General features: G+C 37.6%; 1 pseudogene across 4 annotated transcripts in view; it reads right to left on the bottom strand.

Moving 5' to 3' along the window:
- Positions 1 to 19,208, bottom strand: part of LOC105493324 (coiled-coil domain containing 144A) — a 136,456-nt pseudogene that overhangs the window by 44,279 nt on the left and 72,969 nt on the right. For all 4 annotated transcript variants that reach the window (XR_011615487.1, XR_011615489.1, XR_011615488.1 and 1 more), the window contains 3 exons: positions 18,870 to 18,998; positions 15,940 to 16,899; positions 13,611 to 13,748 (listed from right to left, as the gene is read on the bottom strand). The product of XR_011615487.1 is annotated as a coiled-coil domain containing 144A, transcript variant X1 (transcript). The remainder of the gene's footprint in view (positions 1 to 13,610; positions 13,749 to 15,939; positions 16,900 to 18,869; positions 18,999 to 19,208) is intronic.

Below are 19,208 nucleotides of genomic sequence, written 5' to 3'. Positions count from 1 at the left end.
TTCCTGATAGGAAAGATAGATAATACAAAGGAATCAGGAAAACAATTTATGATCTAAATAAGAAATTCAACAATGAAAAAGACAGCATTCAAAGGAACCAAACAGAAATCCTGGAACTGAGAATTCAATACATAAAATAAAAACAACTGAAAATGTTGGCAATAGACTAGATCAAGCAGAAGAATGAATTTCTGAACTTGAAGAGAGGTCTTTATATGAGGTCAGACAAATAAAAAGCAAAAAGGAAAAAAAAAAGAAAAGAAAAGAAAAAGAAAGAAGACAGTATATGTTATATATGGGCCATCATGAGCCAAAAATTTTTCGAATATTGGGAGTTGCAGAAATAGAAGAGATGGGAAAAGGCACAGAAAACCAATCTAATGAAATAATAGCTGAAAAACTCCCAAGTCTTGTGAGAGATATAAACATCTAGATACAGATATCTCAAAGATCCCCAAAGAAATACAATTTAAAAAGTCTTCTCTGAGGCACATCACAGTCAAATGTTAAAAGTCAAAGACAAAGAGCAAGAGAAAAACACCAAGTCACATGCATGGGAATCTGTATCAGACAAACAGCGTATTTCTCAGCAGAAACCTTAGAGGACAGGAGAGAATGAGATGATATATTTAATATGCAGGAAGAAAGAGACTGCCTGTCAAGAATACTATATCCAGCAAAGCTATCCTTTAAAACTGAAAAAGAGGGGCCAGGTGCAGTGGCTCATCCCTGTAATCCTAGCACTTTGGGAGGCCAAGGTGGGAAGATTGCCTGAGCTCAGGAGTTCAAGACCAGCCTGGGCAGTATGGCAAAACCCCATCTCTACTAAAAATACAAAAAAATTAGCCAAGCATGGTGGCTCATGCTTGTAGTCCCAGCTACTCAGGAGGTTGAGGCATGAAAATTGCTTGAACTTGGGAGGCAGAGGTTGCAGTGAACTGAGTTCATGCCACTGAACTCCAGCTGGGGCAACAGAGTGAGACTCTGTCTCCAATAAATAAATAAATAAAACTGAAAAAGAAATAACGTCTCAGACAAGCAAAACCTGAAGGAATGCATCACCACTAGACTGATCCTACAAGAAATGCTTACAGGAGTCCTCAATCTGGAAGCAAAAGACAGTGTCTACCACCATGAAAATCAAAAAACTATAAAACTCATTGGTAGAGCAGGTACAAAAATGAAAAAGAGAAAGGAATCAAACATTATCACTACAGGAAACCACTAAATTGTAGAGGTAAACAATAAAAGAGGAAAAAAGGAACAGAGGATAGACAAAACAATCACGAAACAATTATTAAAATGAAAGGAGTAAGTCCTCACCTATCAATAAAAACCTTGACTATACCTGATTTAAATTCCTCAAATAAAGATATAGATAGAATGGATGGATTACAAAAAAGACCAAATGATATGCTGCCTACAAGAAACTCACTTCACCTGTAAAGTCACATAGCCTGCAAGTGAAAGGATGGAAGGATATTCCATGCAAATGAAAACCAAAAGCACGCAGGAGTAGTTATATTTATATTAGACAAAATAGATCTTAAGTTAAACAAAAAAAGAGAAAAAGAAGGTCATTATATAATAATAACAGGATCAATTCAGCAAGAGGATACAATAGTTATAAAGGTATATGCACTCAACACCTGAGCACACAGATATATAACGCAAACATCACTGAAACTAAAGAGACAGATAGTCCCCAGTACAATAATAGATAGGGACTCCAACACCTGACTTTCAGCATTGAAGAGATCATCTAAACAGAAAACTGACAAAGAAACATCAAAATGAACCTGCACTATAGACCACATGGACCTAGCTGACACTTATACATTTCATTAAAAAGCTGCAGAATACACATTCTTCTCATTAGCACAAAGAACATTCTCCAGAATAGACCATATATTGCATTTAAAAACTCATAGCTAGTATTTTCTCAAACCACATTGGAATAAAAATGGAAATCAATAACGACAAAAACTTTGTAAACTGTACAAACACATGGAAATTAAACAGCCTGCTTATGAATGAACAACTGGGCCAATCAATAAATTAAGAAAAAGATTAAAAATACCTTGAAACCAATGAAAATGGGGAAAAAAATCAACCACTATAGAAAGTGACAAAAGAAGCACTAAGAGGGCGATTTATAGCAATTAACAGCTACATCCAAAAAAGAGAAAGACTTCAAATAAACAACCTAACAATGTACCTGAAGAAACCAAAAAAGCAAGAACGGACCCAAAACTCAAACATAGTAGAAGGAAAGAAATGATAAAGGCAGGGCAGAACTGAATGAGGTAGAGTAAAAAAGCAAAACAAACAAACAAAACATCCTTCAAAGTAAAAGATGATTTTTGGAAAATATAAACACAACTGATAAACTAACCATATTAAACAAGAAAAAAGAGAAAACTCAAGTAAATAAAAAGAGAAACAGAGAAGTATATATTAAAACTGATACCAAAGAAATAGATGGGGTCATGAGAGACTATTATGAACAACTATATGCCAACAGACTACAAAACCTAGGGAAAATGTATACATTCCTGGAAATGTATAACCAGCTAGAATGAACCAAGAAGAAATGGAAACCTGAACAGACCAATAACAGGTAATGTAATTGAATCAGCAATAAAGTATCCCCACAAAGAAATGTCTAAAATTGGGTTAAGTTTACTCTGAATTCTTCTACAGTTTTAAGGAAACACTAACACCAATTTTTCATAAATTATTCCAAAATCTTCATAGTTTATTCTAAAAGTCAGTATTACTCTAAGGTCAAACCCAGACAGAGACACAAAAACAAAACTATATGCCAATATCCCTGAAGGACACAGATACAAAAATCATCAGAGAAATAAAGGGGATCCAAACTGGAAAATAGAAAGTCAAATTGTCTCCCAGTGCACATGACCTGATCTCATATACAGAAAACCATAAATATGCCACCAAAAAAGTCTGTTAGAACTAAAAAATTCAGCAAGGTTCAGGCCACAAAATCAGCATATAAAAACAGTGCCAATGGCATGTGTAACATTTCTATACACTAATAATCAACTAGAATAAAAAGACATCAAGAAGGCAGTCCCACTACTCTAGCTACAAAATAATAAAATGCCTCAGAAAAAGTTAAAGAGATAAAAGACCTTTACAAACAAACAAACAAACAAACAAACTACAAGACGAAAGAAATTGTAGAGGACACAAATATGGAAAGATATTGCATGCTCACAGACTGGAAGAATATTGGTTAAATGACTTTATTACTGAAAGCGGTCTACAGATTCAATGCAAGCTCTATTAAATACCAATTTTTGAGGGAGAAACAAGATGGTCACCACATGCAGCCAGGAAATGCCTCTCTGTGAGAAAGAAACCAAAATATCAAGTAAATAATCACACTTCAAGCAGGTCTTTGGAGAGAAAACACTGAAATTTGATAGAGAGGTAATGCAGGCATCAAGGATGAAGAGGAAGAAATCTGGGAAGCCTGCACAGAGTCACCAAGCACTAGAATCACTCCCCAATCCAGAAACTAAGGAAGGGGTGAGTGAAGGAACTGTGCAGCACCACACTCCCAGCAAGGAACTCTGGGATACTAGCTCCCAGAGATCCCTGCACCCACAAAGACACCTGAATTGGCAAGAGGAACTGGCTGGCGAATAGTCATAGGCAGAGCTCAAACCTGCATACAGCCCAGAGGGTTTGGCACCTGGTGCAGCTGCAGCAAAACATGACCATAGGCACCCATCCCCCAAGGCTCTCCACCTTGTTCTGAATGACTCTAGCTCCTGTTTACCACCAGGCCAGCAGACAGTAGGGCTGCATTTACCATGGGACTGCAGCATATCTGGTCTGTGTACCTTTTTGTCCACCAGTCCCTCCCAAGGCCCCTGCCTGGCTACTCACACAAGGGTAAGCACACAGCATAGCCTCCACTGCCCCATCTGAGTGCTTTGTCAGAGGCCTGGGAGTAGTTCAGCCCCCATCCCCAGCACAGCCAATGCTCAACCCCATGGGACCAGAAGACAAAGTCATGAACCTGGTCTTGATACCCCCAGGATTCAAGCACGCTGCTCAAGTATATTGAGCTGGTATCTGTGGCCTGAGCTCAAGAACAGGAGAAGTTTCCTCTCTCAGAATGCCAAGAAGAGGGAGGCCTGAGTTCATATGCCAGTGTGGGAGCCAAGTGAGCTCCCTCTACAACAGCAGTCCTCAACCTTTTTGGCACCAGGGGCTGGCTTTGTGGAAAATAATTTTTCCACAGACAGCGGGGGTGAGGATGGTTTCACGATGGCACTATTCCACCTCAGATCATCAGGCATTAGATTCTCATTAAGAGCACGCAACCTAGATCCCTCACGTAGACAGTTCACAACAGGGCTTGTGCTCCTATGAGAAGCTAATGCCACTGCTGATGTGACAAGAGGCAAAGCTCAGGTGGTAATGCTCACTCACCAGCCCTCCCCTCACCTCCTGCTGTGCGGCCCAGTTCCTAACAGGCCACTGACTGGTAGTGGTCCACCACCTGGAGGTTGGGAACCCTGTTCTACAAGACCTGTCCAGGAAGGGTGTAACCTGTCTGTCCACGGCCTCTGCCTGAGGGAGCCTGAAACAGCTAACAGTCCAGTGATCTGGGTATGGAAGGATGGGAGACAAAACTGCCTAGTTGGGCCTGCCCTGGGGGCAGACAATGGAGGGAGGCCTGGTTGGGCAAGTGCGGCTGGGTGGTCCCCACAACCGTCTGCTGGGCAAAATACCCTGGGCCATGGGCACCACACCAGCTGCACCCCACAGAACCACAGCCCTGCCTGGGGATCCTCCCGCCTTGACCGACATTGTATCAACAGACCACCCGCAGACACACAGACATACTCTACAACCTGCTCTGACTCTACTAAGCCCAGAGGACCAGCAGGTCTCCAGGGAGTTGTTGGTCTCTTAGCAACCTAACTTGTGGCTTGGGCCGCCCTAAGGGTGGGAGGTGTGCAGCCCATAAAATTCATGTGTGGCACCAGTGATTGGAGGGGGCTCTCCCAAGTTCCAGGAACTGATTTGGTGAGGGGGGTTATCTCTCACCTTCCCAATCCTACTTCTCCCTCTTCCCCAGAGCACTGCTGCAAACACACTGAAATAGAAAAGAGGCTTGCCAGCCCGTACTCTAGAGCACCATCTCCTGGATTGCAGACTGAATTACACCACCAAACAAAAATTATTATATACCTTCAACACACATCTGTGAAACCCAGTGCAGGAAAGTAGCCACAACGAAGGAATCTGCGTGGAGTCCTGGCCATCTGAAACCACCCAGAAACAAAGCCAATCAACGATACATAATACACACCACAAACCCTCAAAGGGAAGAAAAGAACATAAAAACAAAAATCCCCATCCAAATGACAGGAATTTCAAAAAGATAACGAAACTGCAGCACTCTCAGATGAGGAATAATCAGCACAAGGACTCCAACAATTCAACAAATCAGAGAGTTTCATTACCTCCAAAAAAATCACACTAGCTCCCCAGCAATAAAATCTCACCAGATTGAAGTGTAATGACATGCTTTATGACAGACATGCGATTCAGAATCTCAACGACAACAAAGCTCAATGAGATTAAAGAGAAAGCTGAAACCCAATCCAAGGAACCAGTATAACCATCCAGGAGTTGAAACACGACATAGCCATTTTTAAAAAGAGGCAAATTGAACTTCTGGAGCTGCAAAATTCAACACAGGAGGGAACTTCAAAACCAGATGAGACCAAGTAGAGGAAAGGATTACAGAAGTCAAAGATCAGTCTTTTGAATCAACCGAGACAAAAATAAAGAAAAAACAATTTTAAAAATGAACAAAACATCTGAGGAATGTGGGATTTTGTAAAGACACCAATCTATGACTCATTGGCATTGCTGAGAGAGAAGGAGAGAGAGTATGCAACTTGGAAAACATATCTGAGGATACAGTTCATGAAAATTTCCCCCATCTCATGAGAGGTTGATGGAAAAATTCAAGAAATTCACAGAACCTCTACAACCATCCCCAAAATACACAGCCCATTAGACTTTCCAAGGTCAACATGAAAGGAAAAATCTTACAGGCAGCTAAAACACCTGCATCAGGTGAACAGCTGACCTCTTTCTGGCAAAAACCTTATGAGCCAGATGAAAGTGGGGCCTATTTTCAGCACCCTTAAAGAAATTTCAGCCAAGAACTTCATGTAACTCTAATCTAAGCCTCATCAGTGACAGAGAAATACAATCTTTTCCAGACAAACACTAAGGGAATTCATTACCACTAGACCAGACTTATAAGATATTCTTAAGGGGGTCCTAAATATGGAAAGGAAAGAATAATACCCATTACCACAAAAACACACTTAAGTACATAGACCACAGACCCTATTACACAACTATACAATCAAGAGTACAAAGCAACCAGCTAAACACATCATGGCAGAGTCAAAATCTCACATATAAATATTAACACTGAATTCAATGGTCTAAATGCCTCACTTAAAAGGCACAGAGTGGCACGTTGAATTAAAAAAACAAACCAACAACAAGAACTAACAGTCTGCTATCTTCAGAAGACACATCTCACATGTAATGCACCCACAGGCTCTGAGCAAAGGGATGGACAAAGATCTGTCACCCCTTGCAAAAAACAAACTTTAAACCAACAACAGCCAAAAAACAGACTTTAAACCAACAACAGCCAAAAAAGGACAAAGAAGGGCATTACACAATGATAAAGGACTCAATTCACCAAGAAGATATCCCTATCCTAAATACATACCCACCCAACACTGGAACACCCAGATTCAAAAACAACCAAGTCCTTCCAGACCTACCAAAAGACTCAGTCACACAATAACAGTGGGAGGCTTTAACACCTCATTGATAGTGTTAAGGCAAATCATCGAGACAAAAAACTAACAAAGAAATTCTGGGCTTAAATTTAACACTTGACTAATTGCACCTAATAGACATCTACAGAATGCTCCACCAAACAACCACAGAATACACTTTTTTCTCATCTGCACAAAGAACTTACTCCAAGATCAACAATATGCTTGGCCATAAAGCAAGTCGTAATAAATTTTTTAAAAATGAAATCACACGACACCATACTCTTGGACTACACTGCAATAAAAATAGAAATGAATACCAAAAAGATCTCTGAAAATCACACAATTACATGGAAATCAAACAACTGGCTCCTAAATGACATTAGGAAAAGAAATAATTTAAGGCAGAAATCAAAAAATTATTTGTAATAAGCAAAAAGAAACATTATACCAAAACTTCTGGGATACAGCAAAAGCAGCATAAGAGGAAAGCTCATAGCACAAAACAAATATGTCGAAAAGTTAGATCAGTAATTAATAAGCTGACACTGTGCTGAGAGGAACTACAAAACAAGAACAAAAATCCCCAAAGTTGGCAGCAGAAAAGAAATAACTAAAATCAGAGTATACCTGAGAAATTTGAGGCCCCAAAATCCATACAAAGGATCAATGAAACCAAAAGGATAAATGATACTGAAGGCCACTAGTTAGACAAATTAAAACAAAACAAAACAAAAAACAAAACAGAGAACATCAAATAAGCACAATCAGAAATGACAAAGATGACATTACAACCAACCCCATAGAAACACAAAAGATCCTCAGAGACTACAATGAACACCACTGTATGCACACAAACTAGAATATCTAGAAGAAATGGATAATCCCTGGAAACACAACTTAACAAAGATTGAACCAGGAGGAAATTAAAATTATGAACAGATGAATAACAAGTTCTGTAATTGAATCAGTAATAAAAAACCTACTAGACAAAAACAGATCCAGATCAGACTGACTCACAGCCAATTTCCACCAGACACACAAAGAAAAGCTGTTAACAAACCTACTGAAACTATTCCAAAATATTGAGGAGATACTTCTCCCTAACTCATTGTATGACGCCAGCGTCATATTGATACTAAAAGCCAGCAAAGACACAACAAATAAAGAAAACACAGCCCAATATCCCCGATGAATGTAGACAACAAAGTCCTCAACAAAATATCAGCAAACAAAATCCAGCAACACATCAAAAACTTACTTCACCACAATAAAGTCGGCTTTATATTTGTGATTCAAATTGGTTCAAAGTACACAAATCAATAAATGTGTTTAACCACATAAACAGAGTGAAAAAGAAAAACCATATGATCATCTCAAAAGAGGCAAAAAAGCTTTCAATAACGTCCATCATTCCTTCATGAAAAAAACACTCAACAGATTAGGCATCAAAGAAATAGACCTCAAAATAATAAGGGACCCTCGGTAACAAACCCACAGCTAAAACCATACAGAATAGGCAAAAGCTGGAAGTAGGGACTGAGTGCAGTGGCTCATGCTTGTAACCCCAGCATGTTGGGAGGTGAAGACAGTAGAATCACTTGAGGCCAGGAGTCTGAGACCAGCCTGGGCAACACAGTTAGACCTTGTCTCTATAAAACAATAAAGAAAAAAATTAAAGAAAAAGGAACAAAAAAAGTTGGAAGCATTCCCCTTGACAACTGGAACAAGACAAGGATGCCCAGTCTCACCACATGTATTAAACATAGTACTGGAACTCCTAGTCAGAGCAATCAGGCAAAAGAAAGAAAGAAAAGGCATCCAAAAAGGAAAAGATGCCAAACTATCTCTCTTTGTGGATGATATGATTCTATACCTAGAAAACTTGAGTCTTCCAATTTATCCTGGAACTGATAAATGACTTCAGTCAGGACACAATCATTCTACCAAATCATTCTGCCAAAAAGACACATGCACCCATATGTTCACTGCGGAACTATTCACAATAGCAAAGATATGGAATGAAGCCAGAAGCTCATCAATGGTGTACTGGATTAAGAAAACGTAGCACATAAACAATATGTAATACTATGCAGTTATAAAAAGAACAAAATACTGTCCTTTGCAGCAACACGGATGCAGTTGGAGGGCATTATCCTAAGCAAACTGATACGGAAACAGGTAACTAAATACTACATGTTCTCACTTATAAGTGGGAGCTAAACATTGGGTACACTTGGACATAAAGACAGGAGCAATAGACACTGGGGACTATAAGAAGGGGGATTGGGTTGGGGACAATGATTGAAAAATGACACGCCAGGTACTATGCTCACTACCTGGGTGATAGGTTCAATTGTGCCCTAAACCTAAGCATTATGCAATATACCTTTGTAACAAACCTGCACATGTACCCCCTGAATCTAAAATACAAGTTAAGAAAGAGAAAGAATAAATAAGATAAAAATAAAATGCCCTTTATAACTTGCAACAAAAAAACACCAATAATATTCTTCACAGAAATGGAAAAAACAATCCTAAAATTCATATGGAACCACAAAAAAGCTAGACTATACAAGCCAAGCCTGAGGGAAAATAACAAAGCTGGAGGCATCTCTCTACCTGACTTCAAAATATATTTCAAGGTTATAGTAACCAAAAGAGCATGCTCTTGGTATAAAAACAGAAAATTAAACCAATGGAACAGAATAGAGAACTCAGAAATAAATCCACATATTTACAGACACCTGATTTTCAACAAAAGTGTCAAGAACATACATTGGGGAAGGAACCCTCTCTTCAACAAATGGGACTGGGAAAACTGGATATCTGGAAAAAGAAGAATGAAACCAGGTCCCTATCCTTCACCATATACAAAAATCAACTCAAAATGGATTAAAGACTTAAACATGAGATACAAAATTATAAAACTACTACAAGAAAATACAGGGAAAATGCTTCAGGTCAAGGCAAAGATTTTATAGCTAAGTTATCACAGGCATATGCCAAAAATAAGCACAGGCATAAAAACAAAAATAGGTTAAGTGAGGCTATATTAAAATTAAGTTTCTTCACAGCAAAGGAAGCAACCAACAGAGTGAAAAAAACTACCAACAATCTGTAGACAGGGAGACAATATTTACAAATCTATTCATCTGAGAAAGTCTAATATCTAGACTATACCAGGAATTCAAACAACTCAACAGTAAAAAGTAGTTAATAATCCCCCTAAAATGCAGACAAAGAATTTAAGGAGACATTTCTAAAAAGAAGATGTATGAATAGCCACAAAAATATGGAAAAGTTCTCAACATCACTAACAGGAAAATGGAAATAAAATCCCAAATGAGATATTGTCTCACCACAGAATGGCTACTATCAAAAACAAACAAACAACAATAACAACAACAACAAAAAACAACACAAACAAAGTCCCAAAAGTAAAAAATTGTGGTGAGGTTGGGGAGAAAAACAAAACTCTTATGCACTCGTGGAGGAGACGAGGAAGGAAGGAGATACACGATTTGAAGTATAAAGTTGAAAAAACTAGAAATACTTGATTAATAACCAAAAATCAGACATTGTACCTGATTTCAATGAACTGAAATTCTAAAAGTGATAAGCAGCTTTGGGTATTTATTAATCAATCTAGGATTCAGTCTTCATTTCGATTTCCTCAATGAGGAAATAAAAAAATATTATGGAATCAGTTTTAATAATCTCAGAAGTAAAACAAATGTAGTGTCCTTTGAGTGTTAAGCTATTAAACACAATTTCCCCTTTACCTTACTTCAAGCTCATTTGTATGGAGAAGGGAAGAGCGTCTCATCTTTAAGTTGTACCAAAATGCTTCTCCATATCATATAAATTGACTCTGAAATTTTGAATTTCATACAACCAATTCGACTACTTGTTTCTGATAAATGCCTGGACATGACCTGATTTCTAGTTGCTGCACTCCTGGAAGTTATTCTTTGAATGGGTTTATTCAATGAATTATGTGTTAAGTATTTATTCAATGAATTATGTGTTGAACTATAAAAGCATAGCTATGAATCTCTGTTTAAGCAAAAGGAGGTAAATGCAGGGAACTCTGGTTTCTGAGAATGTAGGATCTGTGCCAAGAAGAGAATTCAGCTCTGGGGGTGTACAAGAGAACCAGGTGCTGTGTCAAAAGAGGATCTAACTGTGAACTGCAACATGACGAATTAGCTCAATTTCCAACAAGGAAAGATGACAGCCTAGACTTAACCCTGCCCTTCATAGTTAGTTAAAATCTACACGTGACTCTATGAGTTAATAAAACATAATGCAATAAATAGTAGACAGAGTCAGCATATCCTGTGGCCAGGATTTGATGGAAATGGGAGTGAAGAGAGAGCCACTGGGTGAGAGACAAAAGGTATGACTGGAGAAAAAAAAATAATGGGATCTGTCTTCGTAAGCCTGACTCTCATCATGTCATGGAGTCAACAAGGCATAAGCTGGCTATACGCTCCTTCACGAAGCAAAAAGTGAAATTAAAGACATTCTACTACTTGAATTTCTATTCTTACATAAGACAACTGGTAATAAGCAACAAGACTGAAAACGAGTTTTCCTAAAATGTGATTTGCTGCTGGCATAAGGATAGACATAGCTCAATATATTAGAATTGAGAATCCAAAAACAAACCCACACTTTTATGGTCAACTGATTTTCAACATGGGTGTAAAAAAATTAAATGAGAAATGAATAGATTTTTCAACAAATGGTGCTGGGACAACTGTATATCCACATGCAAAAGAATAACGGTGGACTTTCACCAAATCTCATATCTAAAAGTAACAAAATAGAACCAGTAAATGTAAGAACTAAAACTATAAAATTCCTAGAAGAAAACATAGCCATGAATCTTTGTGACTGCAAAAAAAAAAAAAAAAAAAAAAAAAAAAAAAAATTAACTGGACTTCATCAAAATTTAAACTTCTGTGCTTGAACAGAGACCATCAAGAAAGTGAAAAGGAGGCTGGGCATGGTGGCTTACAGCTATAATCTCAACACTTTGGGAGGCTGAGGTTGGAGGATTGCTTGAGCTCAGGAGTTCAAAACCAGCCTGGGCAACATAGTGAGGCCTTCTCTCTACAATTTAAAATTATATAAATTTTGAAAACATAATAAATCATAAAAAAGAAAATAAAAAGGGAAGCCATGGAAAATATTTGGAAACATCTCCGATAAGGGACTTACACCTAGGGTATATAAAGAACTCTTAAAGTTCAGAAATTTAGGACAACCCAATTTTAATGTGGGCAAAGGATTTGAATAGACATTTCTCCAAAGAAGATATACAAATGGCTCATAAGCACATAGAAACGGGCTTAAAGTCATTCATTACTAGGGAAATGTGAATCAAAACCACATTGATTTTGATCAATGTGGTATGAGGTACCACTTCATACCTCTAGGTTGGAATCCTTTTTCAATCAAAAATATGAAAATATTGGCAAGGATGTGGAGAAATTAGAACCCTCATACAATGCTGATGGGAATGTAAAATGGTGCAACCACTTTGGAAAGCAGACTGGCAGCTCCTCAAAAGGTTAAGCAAAGAGTTGCCATATGACCCAGAAATTCAACTCATATGTATACACCCAAGAGAAAGGAACACATATGCAAACACAAAAACTTGTACATAAAAGTTCACAGCAGCATGATTAGTAATAGCCAAAATATGGAAAAAATCCAAAGGTCCATCACCTGATGAATGGCTAAATAAATGAGTGGTATGTCTATGCCGTGGAAAATTATTCAGCGATAAGGTGAAATTAAATACTGATACATGTTACAACACAATGAACCTTAAAAATGTTATGCTTAGTAGAAGCCAGTCACAAAAGACTACCACATATTGTGTAATCCAACTGATATGTAGTGTCCAGAGTGGGCTAATCTATGGAAACAAAACAGATTGCTGGCTCTTTCCAGGGTCATGAAAATATCCTACAGTTGATGATGGTGATGGTTACACACTCTGGGAATATACTAAGAGACCATGAATTGTACACATTCAATGGGTAAACTGTATGGTATGAGAAGTATGTCTCAGTAAAATTGTTTTTAAAAATTCAGTGGTAGAATCTAGATACATCTCTTAATTCTGTACTTTGGATGTACATACTATACATGATTTGTAAAAAAGCACAATATATTTAAAATGAAAGGAAAATGAAGCAAGTGCCTAACATTTCAAGTAGTTTGTAAATTAAAACATTTGCATTTTGAAGAACAGTACTATAGCCTTTCTGTACAAGTTATCCTGAAATTCATGAAATAAATATACACAGATTCTGTACCCATTCACAAAAGTAAAGATAAGAAATAAGACAATTTTCTGGAACATTTTATTAAGCATTATCCTACAATTTAATCTGGCTTGCCTCACCATGGCAATAGAGAAATTACTAAAAAATACCACTTCACAGAAAAAAAAAAAAGTCTCTCAACTTCTGTGAGGAATACTGAATAATTCCCAACTTTCTTAAGGGTCTTTGGAAATGATCCTTATTTTTAAAATGTATATACTTATGAGGAGAAAAGGACAGAATGAAAGCCAGAGGTTAAGAAACAAGTGCATTATAAACATAATAAAATTGTAATAAAATGAATTATAATAAAAATACAAAAGAAAGTCATCCACTGCAATTAGTATCCTAAAACATCTGACATTATTTCACCACCTATAGATTAACTGTTGATATGTTTCATACATACTTCACTTCTGATTTGACCCAATTTCTTCTTTGAATTGAGTGTCTCATCTAAATTAATGTGACAACGTGATGTAGCCTCTGATGTAGGTGGTTGTTTTAGGGGATCGGTCCATTCTTGTTGGAGTTGTCTCATAACTACCTGTGAAGGTATTTTTAATTGTTACTGATTTATAAATCACCTTATTATTAAATTATGGTAGTAAGATTTAACTCTAACATACATACCTTGAAAAATATCAACACATATATGGTTCACCTCCTTATGTGCACACATTCTTGTTTATTATTGAATTCAGTCAAGGACATAGAAGGTGTTATCTTCCTGCCAAATCAGTTTTCTGTTAACTTAGGCAATAGATTCAGCCCACTATTCACTCTTCCCTGAAACATCTGCAATGCTTAACAACCTACTGAAGTCTAAAATAGAAATCAGTTTGTGGGTGGGGCTGTTGGTGGTATATCCCACACTGTGAAATGTTTTCCCCTTCTTTTTTATTAGAAGCTCAAATCTCTTTTTTATTAGAAGCTCAAATCAACCTCAGAGTTCCTTGCATATTCAATTGCCTGCTCAGATCTTTCCAAAAGATTTTTATCTCAGAATACAAGTAAAATTCCAATGGCCTTTGAGGCCCTAGGTAACCTGGCCTCTACCTCCCTCCTGACCTCAGCTCCTACAACTATCTCACCTATTCAGTCCATTCCTGCTATATGTGGAATCCTGCCACCTCTCATTAGTTTGAAAATGGGACTCAATGCCAAACAAGTAAATCACAGATAGCCACAATTACCTCTGTACTGGTCAAAGTTATATCTGAATGATAGGTAGTGAGACTTGAAATGAAAATTATGAGCAAATTCTTTGTAAAAACATTCAAAGTAAATTATAAATACCAGTGGTAAGATTAAATCTAACATGGCTTTTCTGAAATTCACATCTGTCCCAAATTATGACTTAATAAAAAGTAAATGCCTTTAGGTGGGGGTGCGATGGCTCACGCCTGTACTCCCAGCACTTTGGGAGGCTGAGGCTGGTGGATCACCTGAGGTCAGGAGTTCAAGACCAGCCTGGTCAACATGGTGAAACCCCGTTTCTACTAAAAATACAAAAATTACAGCGCAAGACTCCATCTCAAAAGAAAAGAAAGAAAGAAAGAAAGAAAGAAAGAAAGAAAGAAAGAAAGAAAGAAAGAAAGAAAGAAAGAAAGAAAGAAAGAAAGAAAGAAAAGTAAATGCCTTTAAAGAATTGAGAGGTCATAACAAGTAATTTGAGACTGAAATTGTCTCAGATTTAAGTCAAATTGATATGAATAAAAATAAGATTATACCAACTTAAATACATCACAAAACTACTGAAGGAAAAGTATTATGAGATACAGGAGTACACTTCAGTTCACCTGGGAAATCTGGAATTAATGGTCAAAGTAACCCTCCTCACTGAATCTTAATTTCAAAATACTCACGTCAAATATGAGCATTTCTGTTTATCTGCTTCATCATCGTCTTAAAACAGGGCCACATAAAGGCACTGCAATGATCATTTCAGCAGCATAAGACTACATTGTGAGTATTAGTCTGTACCTATTAACACTGCAACTGAACTTAAAATTTCATAGATGACACAATTTCTTTACTCAAAGTAAAGCATCTTTCAGGTTTAACTTCTTTTTTGCTGTACATTTCTAGGCTGATATAGCAAATACATTTATCATCTATATATTTTTATATTTAACTAGATACTGAGGGAAAAGAGAGACCCTCTCACATTGTTTTATATTGTTTAATACTCAGAAAAGGAAAGAGAAGAGAAACTAAAGGCAGGTAGCCCAGCACCTAGGAACCAGACCCGAAACCAGGCCTGGGCCTGCTTGACCCAAACCTGGTAGTTAAAATTCAACCCCTGACCTAGCGACTGATGTTATCTATAGATTCCAGACATTGTATGGAAAGACATTGTGAAACCTCCTGTTCTGTTCTGTTTCACTCTGACCGCTGGTGGCGCTCGCAGCCCCTGTCACGTACCCCCTGGCTTGCAGCCCCTGTCATGTACCCCCTGGCTTGCTCAATCAATCACGACCCTCTCATGTGGACCCCCTTAGAGTTGTGAGTCCTTTAAAGGGACAGAAGTTGAGCACCTGACGAGCTCGAACTTTAAGAGGCTAGCCTGTCGATGCTCCCAGCTGATTAAAGCCACTCCCTTCACTATCTCCATGTCTGAGGGGTTTTGTCTGCGGCTTGTCCTGCTACAGATACACCATTTAGCCATAACCAAATATTACTTTACATTTTCTATCAGGAAGATTGAAAAATATTTTATCTTTCTTAATACTTACTTTTCTTCGTGCTTTCTCTTTCTCACATTGATGCATTCTTTCTTGTAAATGATTATATTCATCCATCAACTCCTTGTTCTTCTCTTGTAGTGAAAGAATCTTCTTTTCACTCTCAGCTTGAAGATTTTTGGCAAAAGCATGAAATTGGTCTTGGATAGCACTGATTGTCTTTTCCTGACTGTTAGCTTTCTTGTGAGCATCATCAAGTTGCTGTGGAAGCAATGTATTTTCACTTTGTAGCTGAGATAATCTCTCCTCTACAGATTCCTGCTTGGCAATGTATTTCTTCAGTTTGCGTTGTTCAGTTTGGTACATTTGTTCAATTTCTTCCTTCTCACAGTGTGTTTGGCTGAGGTCTCTTTGCAAATGTTCCAAAATCAAACTCTTTCTTTCAACAGCATCTCTTGTGTTATGGAGCTCAATTTGTAGGCTGCTGATTTTACTTTCAGCATTAGAAAGTTTTTCAGAAAGAATCTCAGTCTTAGCTTGTAGGTCAGACATATCAACCTTTTTCTTGTCCTGTAAATGAACCCACTCTTGTCTTGTTCTCTGGAAATCAAGTTTTGGGTCTCTTGATGTCTGACTTTGATCACAATCACAATCACGTAGAGCAGCAGCCAGTCTACAGCGATACGATTCCATTTCTATTTCCAGTCTTTCTTGGTTCTGTTTCTTATTTTCCAGTTCAGAATTGAGTCTTTTATTCTCAGCTGTCAGATTGTTCAGCTGTCCACTGTACTGCAGTATTGTTTTTGTTAATTTTTCCTCATTTAGTTTTATAATTTTTTGAAGGTTATCATTCTTTTCTTTCACAACCTCAATGTCTTCAAAATATTTCTTTTCCTTTTGCTGGTTCTGATTATTTACTGTATCTATTTCCAGTCTCAGCAAGGCAATTTCTTCCTGCAACATGCAATTTTCATGCAAGAGATCCTTTTCTTTTTTATGCCTATGAGAAATCTAAGTAAGAAAGGAAACATTTAGTAGCACTCAATAAAATGACATATCATGATTTCCTCTGAAATTAAAGAATAACCTGAACATGTATACAATGAAAAGATTGCCATAAGTGGATATCCAACTGGAAAAAAATATTGGATCGAAACTTCAAACCTCATAGAACATAAATTCCCAAAACTTGCATAAATTTATTTGAAGATAATGAATCCATGAAAGTAAAAAATATAAATGACTGGAGCATTTTTAAGCATCTCGAATTCGAAGACTTTCCCTGAATTACAACAAATTCAAAGGCATAAAATGAAAGATTAATAAATGTGACTACATTTAAAAATTGGCTTTACACTCTAACATCTAACCTATACACCACCCTATAGTAAAAGCTGTAGCTTTGCATATATCTGGACAAAGGAAATTTCCCAACTTTAAGTTCTGTTTTTTTTTTTTCCTGAGAATATTCTATAGCCATTTTATTTTTCTAACATTTTTATTGTCAGTTATATAAGAATTACATTTATTCATAAATGCTAAATCTAAGCATTATATTAGGTTTTTTTTTTTTTTTTTTTTTTTTTTTTTGAGACAGGGTCTCCACTCCATCACTCAGGTTAGAGGGCAGTGGCACAATCAAGACTTACCGTAGCCTTGGCCTCCCAGGCTCAGGTGATTCTCCCACTTCAGCCTCCTGGGTAGCTGAACTAGAGGCACACGCTCCCCCACCCAGCTAAATTTATTTGTACTCTTTGTAGAGATGGGGTTTCGCCATGCTGCCCAGGCTGGTCTGGAACTCCTGGGCTCAAGCCATCCACCCACCACAGCCTTCCAAAGTGCTGGGATTACAGGCATGAGCCCCTGCGCCTGGCCTTGTACCAAGCACTTATACATACATCACTGAACTCATTTATGTCACAATTCTGAAAGGAGAGGTCAAAAAATATGCAAGCTGCAGGATTTTCCCTAGGTCCTCTTACTTTACTTCTAGTGCTCTTCCACCAAATCACGATTACTTCTGTGTTGTAAATATAGAAATATAGCAATAACTTCTGTTTCCTCTTTATAATGTTTGAAACAGAAATAAGCATGAAACAGGGGAACAAAATACTTACCAATAAATTATCACTAAGTTTATATTATGGCATATCATTGTTTTCAAAGTTCTTTGCACTGATATGAGAGGTTACTTGGAGCAAACTGTTACTCTCCTCAAAAGTAAGGGGAATGGCATCTGAAGTATAGCCTCTGAACTGGCTTTACATTTCATCTTTACTATCAATGGAAATAATAATGTGACCTCTCCATTAATATGTTAGGAAGATGAAATCATGTCTGAAAACTAGAACGTCTGTTGTTAGTAGCAAGGGTTTTGAGATTGTGGAAAGATCATTAATTCCTATGAAAAATAACAAAGGTTTCTCCTTTGGATAAGGCTACTGTGAATGTCACTACTCGACTCTTGCAGAGTTGAATTAAGAACATGACTTTGGGCCAGGCATGGTGGCTCACGCCTATAATCCCAGCACTTTGGGAGGCCGAGGCGGATGGATCACAAGGTCAGGAGATAGAGACCATCCTGTGAATAGCAAAACCCCGTCTCTACTAAAAATACAAAAAATTAGCCAGGCGCGGTGGCGGGCACCTGTAATCCCAGCTACTTGGGAGGCTGAGGTGGGAGGATGGCATGAACCCAGGAGGCGGAGCTTGCAGTGAGCAGAGATTGCGCCACTGCCCTCCAGCCTGGGCAACTGAGTGAGACTCCGTCTCAAAAAAAAAAAAAGAACATGATTTTATCCAATGGGCCAAAACTGCCAGAACCACTATCACCACCCTTAAATGTGTGTATGTGTGTGTGTGTGTGTGTGTGTGTGTGTGTGTGGTTCAAAAATCCATTATACTTTCCAAGTTGCATAGAGTTGTTTTTTAAAAATACATTCACATACAAAAATATATTTGGAAATAACTAAAGAAAATACCTCAGAATTAATTTTCTTTTGAGCAATTTCTAGCTCCTTTTGTTTACTCGTCAGAATCTGATCTTGTAATATTCTGGCATTCTGTTCTTCAGAAAGTTGCTTCTGGACATCGTTTCGCTCCTGCACAACCTAGAGATAACATGGAGGTTTTGGTCTAATAGCACTGAAAAAGAAAGTCTAAAAGGTTAATTAAGAGCAGACTTTCTCTTATAAAACAGTTAAAAGGAAGTAGCTTGTTAAAGCACAAGAACTTTTATCCCTCAAGAATCGCTCAAATCTTAATTGCACACATGACAGCTAAATTTGTCAAAGAGAAAAACAGTTCTTAAATATGGGAAG

This window comes from Macaca nemestrina, chromosome 17 (assembly GCF_043159975.1).
Source record: "Macaca nemestrina isolate mMacNem1 chromosome 17, mMacNem.hap1, whole genome shotgun sequence".
NCBI lineage: Eukaryota > Metazoa > Chordata > Mammalia > Primates > Cercopithecidae > Macaca > Macaca nemestrina.
This window is presented reverse-complemented; position numbering and strand designations above follow the sequence as displayed.